This window comes from Hippopotamus amphibius, chromosome 2, assembly GCF_030028045.1.
Source record: "Hippopotamus amphibius kiboko isolate mHipAmp2 chromosome 2, mHipAmp2.hap2, whole genome shotgun sequence".
Taxonomy (NCBI): domain Eukaryota; kingdom Metazoa; phylum Chordata; class Mammalia; order Artiodactyla; family Hippopotamidae; genus Hippopotamus; species Hippopotamus amphibius.
The window spans coordinates 198,179,096-198,187,847 of NC_080187.1; positions in this window are offsets into that span (position 1 = coordinate 198,179,096).

The following is an 8,752-nucleotide window of genomic DNA, read 5'->3' on the forward strand; positions in this document are numbered from 1 at the left end:
AAAATAACTTTAATGAAAGGAAATGTAAAAGGAAGTTATCAATTATTTAAATATAACAATGCTGCAAATTTATTAACAATTAGTATACAACCAGCTTTGTGCTAAGCGATCTACCTGGATTGTCTCATTTTATTATCACAATAATCCTGAGAAGTTGATCCCATTATCATCTCATTTCACAGATGAGGAGCTGAAACACAAAGCTCTGTTAAATAGCCTGCCCAAGGGCACATAGTCCATAGATGACAGAGCTGGGATTTGAACCTAAATAGTATAGTCCAGAGCCAGTATATTTAACCACTGCAACAAGGACAATGAGATCAATACAATTCAAAATCCATGCATACTCAGAGAAAATATACAGCCTTGGATGCATACATTAGAAAATAAGAAAAGACTGAATAGAAGTAAATCATGCATACAGCTCAAGAAGCTGAAATCACCTGAAAAGAACCAAAAATATCAAGTCTAGAATGTCTAATCAAGGTTAAAAAAAAAAAAAAAGACAATTATCAACATTTGAAATGAGAAATGGACAGTATAAGTATAGAGTAGATTTTTAAAAAGTCTGAGAGAAATACTGAATTTAAGATAATAAATTGGAAAAATCTAGATTAAAATGATTTCTGGAAAATAGAAATCACCAAAATTGACCCATGAAGAAATATTCACCTTAAAACAACAAACAACAACAATAAATAAAACTGACAAGAAAAGCATACATTCACTTGTAAACACATATACAGGTATCTTAAGTATTAGTAAAATGAATCCAGAATTATATTTTTATTTTATAACTAAGAAGGATTTATCTAAGGTATTCAAGGCTGATTAAAAATTCAGAATATATTAATGCAAATCATTACATTCAAAAGAAAGAAAAATTATATAATTATCTTGAGATGTGAAAAGCATTTGATACAATTTGACATCTATTTTTGATTAGAAAGAAAACCACTTTTGCAAACCAGAAGTAGAGAGAAACTTCTCTGTTTTAATGAAAAGTATCTGCATACACAACTGTCATACCTAATGAAGTATTAGAAATTTTCCCACTAAAGTTTTTTCACTGTTGTTTTGAGAGTCCTGGCTAATGCTATGTGATAAGAAAGTTAAAAGTGGCAAACCAGGAGAAATTATTTTCAAAATATATATTTTACATTTAATAAAGAACATACCAAAATTGATAAGAAAAATATAAACAACCTAATAAAAACATGTGCAAAGGATCTAAATAACCACTTTAGTAAGAAGAAATGTAAATAATGAATAAAAAATAAAATACAGCGAATTGCATTTTTTTTGCCCTTAGAACTGGCAAATTTTTAAGAGATTGATAATATCTAGTGTTTATAAAGATATCTGGAAACAGGTATTTTCATATATGGTTGCTCAGAATGTAATTTGTAAGGCTTTCTCATAAAGCAATTTGGCTGAATTTACCAAAATTTTTACTCTACAATTTTCTTTTACTCAGCAATTTTGTTTCTACTGTTTAGCCAAAAGAAATTGTTTCTAGTGTACAAAAAAATACTTGTTTGTGTGCACCAGGAAATTTTAAGAAAGTTTGTTGCAGCATTGTTTCAAATAGTGAAAAATTAGGAATAATTTATATATCAGCTAGTAGGGAAATTAATTAATTATGTTACACTGATACAATACAGTACTGTGCAGTTGTTAAAATGAGGCTGATCTGTATTTGACAGAAAGCTGTGAGATGTATTTTTAGGTTAAAAATAAAATTACAGAATTATTGTAAAGCATGAATGTGAATGTTACACATACATGTATATACATATGGACATATATACGTGCATGTAAATGCATAAAAAGTAATTTGGAAGTAGGATCACCTAATGTTTTTTGTTGTTTGTTTTTTGGGAGGACAGCAAGAATGAGGGACAGGAAACAGGACAGGAGTAATATTTTAGCCTCTATTTCAGTGTTGTTTGAATCTTTGAGTGAAAATATATTCCTGTGAATTTCTATCATTTTTTAAAGGTTTTTTTGTGTGTGTTTTAACATACTAAGACTAAAGTACACAAATTATAAGTATATAGCCCAATGAATTTTTACATGTGTATTACTCATGTAACCAACTACCCAGATGAAGATGGAGAATATTTCTGCTCCCTAGAATGCTCCCTCGTGCTTCTCCATTGTACTCACTGTGCCTGAAATTCATAGAAATAGAATCTTCCAGCTTGTTCCAATTTTGTGTCTGGCTTTTTTTGTTTCATATCATGTCTACTATACTAGTCCATGTTATCAGTTCTCTCTTATTGCTTGTAGTATCCCCCTGTATGAATATATCACAATTCAGTTATCCATGCTTCTGTTGATAGGCATTTGAATTATTTCCAGTTTGGGGCTATTAAGAAGAAAACTGCTATGACCAACTTTGTATATGCCTTCTGTGATATTCATGCATTTCTCTTATATACCTAGCACTGGAATTGCTGGGTCGTAGAGGAGGTTTTAGTAGAGTGATTCAAAGTGATTGTAACAATTTACACTTTCATTAGTGTATATGGAAGTTCCAGTTCTAGTTGCTCCATATTTTGGCTACCACTTCACATTGTCAATTCTTTTCATTTTAGCCATTCTGTTGAGTGTGTACTGATATAACATTATGGTTTTATTTTTATTTATTTATTTTTTTAAATTTACCATCTTAACCATTTTTATTTTATTTTATTTACTTATTTACTTATTTATTTTATTGGCTGTGTTGAGTCTTTGTTGCTGCACACAGGCTTTCTCTAGTTGCAGCAAGCGGGGGCTACTCTTCATTGTGGTGCGTGGGCTTCTCATTGCGGTGGCCTCTCTTGTTGCAGAGCACGGGCTCTAGGTGCGTGGGCTTCAGTAGTTGCAGCACATGGGCTCAGTAGTTGTGGCTCACAGGCTCTAGAGCACAGGCTCAATAGTTGTGGCGCACAGGCTTAGTTGCTCTGCAGCATGTGGTATATTCCTGGGGCAGGGGTCGAACCTGTGTCCCCTGCATTGGCAGGCAGATTCTTACCCACTGTGCCACCTAGGAAGTCCATGGTTTTATTTTTATTTGCATTTCCGTGATAACTAATCATATGGAACATCTTTTCATGTACTTATGTCCATGCTGATATTCTCTCTTGTAAAACGCCCACTCAAGTTTTTTCTCATTTTGTTTGAACTGTTTATCTTCATTGAGTTGTTTATTTTTTCTTATTGATTTTCTGGCATTCTTTAGATATTGCGAATATGAGATTTTTTTTTGGATGTATATGCTACATCTATGATATGTATATATATATACATGCATAGATATATATATGCATATATATCACAAATATCTTCTCTTAGTCTATGTCTTGCTGGTTCACTCTCTTGATGGTGTACTTTGATAAATAGAATTTCAGAATTTATAAATATTTTATGGTTCATGGTTTTTTGGGTCTTATTTAAGAAATCACTGCCTACCTCAAGATCATGGAATTATTCTTCTCATGTTATCTACTAGAACAGGGGTCAGCAGACTATGGCCCATGAGGCCTGCCACCTGTTTTTGTAAATAAATTTTTATTGGAACACAGCCATTCCAATTCATTTATGTATGGCTGCTTTTGTGCTACAACAGCAGAGTTGAGTAGTTGCAACAGAGACCATGTGGCCCACAAAGTTGAAGGTATTGACTATCTTGTCCTTTACAGAAAAAAGTTACTAACCCCTGTTCTAGAAAATTATTGATTTCCTTTCATATTAGGCATATAATCCAGTTGCAATTAAGTTTTGTAAATGGTTTAAAATAGGGTTAAAGTCTGTTGCATATGAATTATCCAGTTGCTCCAGCATTATTGAAAAAAAATCTCATTACCACAAAATTGCAATAGCACATTTGTTGTATAGGCATGGGCCTGTTTCTGGACTCTCTCTTCTATTTCACTCTTTGTTTATCTATCACAGCACCAGTACCATACTATCTTAAATATTGTAGGTTTAATATTTATGCTTAAATATAAATATCTTAAATATTTATGTCAAGTCTTGGTATCTGATATTGTAAATCTTCCAACGATTTCTTCTTTCTGATTTTTTGGCTCTTATAAGTTATTTGAATTTCCATATACATTTTAGAATTCCCTAATAAGTTTCCACAGAAAACTTTGCTGGGAACTTGACTGTGACTGCACTAAGTCAGAAAATTTATTTTGGGAGAATTGGTGTCTTTACAAAATCGAGTCTTCAAATCCATGAACATGGTATATCTGTCTATTTGTTTAAGTGTTCTATGGTTTTTCCCTACAATGTTTTGTATTTTTCATTTTAATGATCTTGTATGTTTTTCCTCAGATCCATTCCTAGATATTTGAGGTTTTCCAAAGCTATTATTAATAGTGTTGTATCTAAAATTTTATTGACTAATTGTTTTTGCAAGTATAAGACATAGAAATACAATAGATTTTTATAAATATATTGACTTTGTATCTAGTGACTGACCTAAATTCATTTATTAATTCTAATAGTGTACATATTCTTCTGAGTTTTTCTATATTGACAACCACATCACCTGGAATTACATTTTTACCTGCTCCTTTCCAATATTTATACCTCATAATTCTTGTTTTGTGCCCTTTTGAACTAATCAGGACCTACAGTGCAGTAATTAACAGATATGATGATAACAAATGTATTTGAATTGTTCTGAACTCAGGGAGGAAACACTCAACATTTCTCCATTAAATATGTTAGCAATAGATTTTCTGTGTATAAACTTAATCATATTAAAGAGGTTGCATTCCTAGTTTGTTGAGAGTTTTTATCATGAACTAGTGGTTAATTTAATTGGATGCCTTTTTGCATCTGTTGAGGTAATTGTATGGCTCTCAGTTTCACTTTTTGTTAAAGAAGTGAATTATATTGATTAACTTTCAAAATTTAAACCATTAAAAAAAATTTTGGCTGCATCCTGTGGCATGTGGGACCTTAGTTTCCCAACCAGTGATCAAACTCATGCCCACTGCATTAGAAGGTGGACTCTTAAATCACTGGACCTCTGGGGAAGTCCCTAAACCATTTTTTATTTCTAGAATAAGCAAATTTGGTCATGACATAGTATATATATTCTCTGAATTTTCTAATATTTTATACTAATGTGTATATCAGTTAATAAGTACTATTATGCAGTTTTCTCTTCTTGTAGTTTCCTTGTATATTTTTGTATCAGGCTTATGTTGCCTGATACAAAATGAGTTAGGAAGAAGTGCTCTCTCTCTCTCTCTCTCTATTCCTTAAAAGAGATTGTACAAGATTGGTATTATTTCTTTCTTTAAATGTTTGGCAGACATCACCAGGAAAGTCATCTAAACTCGAATTTTCTTTGGGATAGGTTTTAGTTACAGATTTAATATATTTCTTTCTTTTGTTATTTATTTGTTTTACCTTATCCATTTTTTTCATTTTCTTTTTTAATTGAAGTGTAGTTGACATACAATATTACATTAGTTTCAGTTGTACAACATACTGATTCAGCATTTATATACGTTACAGATTGATCACCATAATAAGTCTATTAACCATCTGTCACCATACAAAGTTATTACAATAGTATTGACTATATTCCCTATGCTGTATCCCCATGACTTACTTATTTTCTATCTAGGAGTTTGCACGTATTATTTGCCTTCACCTGTTTTGCTTAACCCCCAACTCCTTTTCCCTCTGATGACCATCAGTTTGTTGTCTGGATCTATGAGTCTCTGTTTTGTGTAGTTTATTCACTTGTTTTGTATTTTAGATTCCACATACAGATGTTAACATAGAGTATATGTCTATGGCTGAGTAATATTCTCTTTTATATATATAATACATATATATTATGTATAGTATATATGTATCTCACATCTTCTTTATCCCTTTGTCTATAGATGGACATTTAGGTTGCTTCCATATTTCAGTATCTTGGCTATTGTAAATAATGCTGCAATGAACATAAGGGTACATATATAGTCTTGAATTAGTGTTTTCATTTTCTTCAGATGAATACACAGAGGTGAAGTTGCTGAATCATATGGTAGTTCTATTTTTAGTTCTTGAGGAACCTGCATATTGTTTTCCATAGTGGCTGCACCAATTTACATTCCTACCAACAGGGCACGAAGGTTGCCTTTTCTCCACATCTTTGCCAACACTAATTGTTTGTTGTCTTTTTGATAATAGCCATTCTGACAGGTGTAAGGTGATACTCCTTGATTTGCTATTCCCTGATGATTATTGATGTTGAGCATGTTTTCATATGTCTATTGGCCATCTGCATGTCTTCTCTGGAAAAAATGTCTATTCACGTCCTCTGGTCAGTTTTTACTTGTTTTTGTTTGATGTTGAGTTGTGTGAGTTCTTTATATATTTTCGATGTTAACCCCTTATCAGATATAGCATTTGCAACTATCATCTCCCATTTAGTAGGTTGCCTTTTCATTTTCTTGATAGTTTCCTTCTCTGTGCAAAATGTTTTTAGTTTTTTGTAGTTCCATTTGATTATTTTTGCTTTTGTAGCTCTCACCTGAGAAGACAGATCCAAAAAAATATTGCTACGACCAATATAGAGGAATGTACTGCCTATATTTTCTTCTAAGAATTTTATGGTTTCAGATCTTACATTTAAGTCTTTAATCCATTTTATTTTAAACATTATTTATTTATTTATTTATTGGCTGCATTGGGTCTTTGTTGCTGCACATGGGCTTTCTCTAGTTGCGGCAAGTGATTCTTTCCCATGTAGCTGACCAGTTTTCCCAACACCATTTATTAAAAACACTGTCTTCCCCCACTCTATATTCTTGGCTCCTTTGTTGTAAATTAATTTGCCATATAAATAAGGGTTTATTTCTGGGCTGTGTTTTCTGTTCCATTCACCCGTGTCTGTTTTTGTGCTCATACCATACTGTTTTGGTTTTTTAAAAAACTATATATATATATATATATATATATATATATATATATTTATTTATTTATTTATTTATTGGCTGCATTGGGTCTTTGTTGCTGCACACGGGCTTTTTCTAGTTGTGGCGAGCAGGGGCTACTCTTCATTGTGGTGCACGGGCTTCTCATTGCGGTGGCTTCTCTTGTTGTGGAGCACAGGCTGTAGGTGCATACCAGTTTTAGTAGTTGAAGCATGCTGGCTCAGTAGTGGCAGACGGGCTTAGCTGCTCTGTGGCATGTGGGATCCTCCAGAACCAGGGATCAAATCCATGTCCCTGCATTGGCACTGCACCACCAGGGAAGTCCTAGTACCATACTGTTTTGATTACAATTGCTTTGCAGTATAGTTTGAAATCAGGGAGCATGATACCTTCAGCTTTGTTCTTCTTTCTTAAAATTGCCTTTGCTATTCAAAGTTTTTTGTGGTTTTAGACAAATTTTAAAATTATTTGTTCCAGTTGTATGAAAAATGCCATTGGTACTCTGATAGGGATTGCATTAAATGTGTAGGTTGCTTTAGGTAGTATGGTCATTTTAATAATATTGACTCTTCCAATCCATGAGGATAGTATATTTTTCCATTTATTTGTATTGTCTTCAGTATCTTCCATCCACAGTCTTATCATTTTCAGAGTACAGATCTTTCACTTCCTTGGTTAAATGTATTCCTAGGTATTTTTTTTTTGATGCAATCATAGATGGGATTGTTTTCTTAATTTCTCTTTCTGGTAGTTTATTGTTAGTGTGTAGCAGTGCACCAGATTTCTATATATCGAAATCTTGTATCCTACAATCTTACTGAATTCATTTATTACTTCTAATAGTTTTAGGTAGTTTTAGGTAGTTTAGATACTCTATATAGTATCATGTCATCTACAAATAATGACAATTTTACTTCTTGCTTTCCAATTTGGACACCTTTTAACTCTTTCTTGTCAGATTGCTGTGGCTAGGACTTTCAATACTATATTGAATAAAAGTGATGGTATGGGCACACTTATTTTGTTCCTGATCTTAGAGGAAGTGCTTTCAGCATTTCACCATTGAATATTGTGTTAGCTGTGCGTTTGTCGTATCTGGCCTTTATTACGTTGGGGTATATTCCGTCTGTACCCACTTTCTGGAGAGTTTTTATCATAAATAAATGTTGAATTTTGTCAAATGCTATTTTTGCATCTATTCAGATGATCATATTATTTTTATCCTTTGTCTTCTTAATGTGATGTATCATGTTGATTGATTTGCAGATAATAAATTATCCTTACATCTCTGGAATAAATATCATTTTATCATGGCCTATGATCCTTTTACTGTGTTGTTGAATTTCATTTGTTAATATTTTGTTGAGGATTTTTGAATCTGTGTTCATCAAGGATATTGGTCTATAATTTTTTTGTAGTATCTTTATCTGGCTTAGGTATCAAGGTAATGCTAGCCTTGCAGAATGAATTTGGAAGCATTCATTTCTCTTCAATTTTTTTGAATAGTTTGAGAAGAATGGGTATTTACTCTGCTTTAAATCTTTGGTAGAATTCACCTGTGAAGTCGTCTGGTCCTGGACTTTTTTTGTTGGGAGTTGTTTGATTACTGATTCATTACTAGTGGACAGTCCATTCAAATTTTCTATTTCTTCCTGATTCATTCTTAGAAGATGTATGCTTCTAGGCATTTATCCATTTCTTCTATGCTGTCCAATATGTTGGTGTATAATTGTTCATAGTAATGTCTTACAATCTTTTGTACTTCTACAGTATAAGTTGTACTTCTCTCTGTTTTCTGATTTTATTTATTT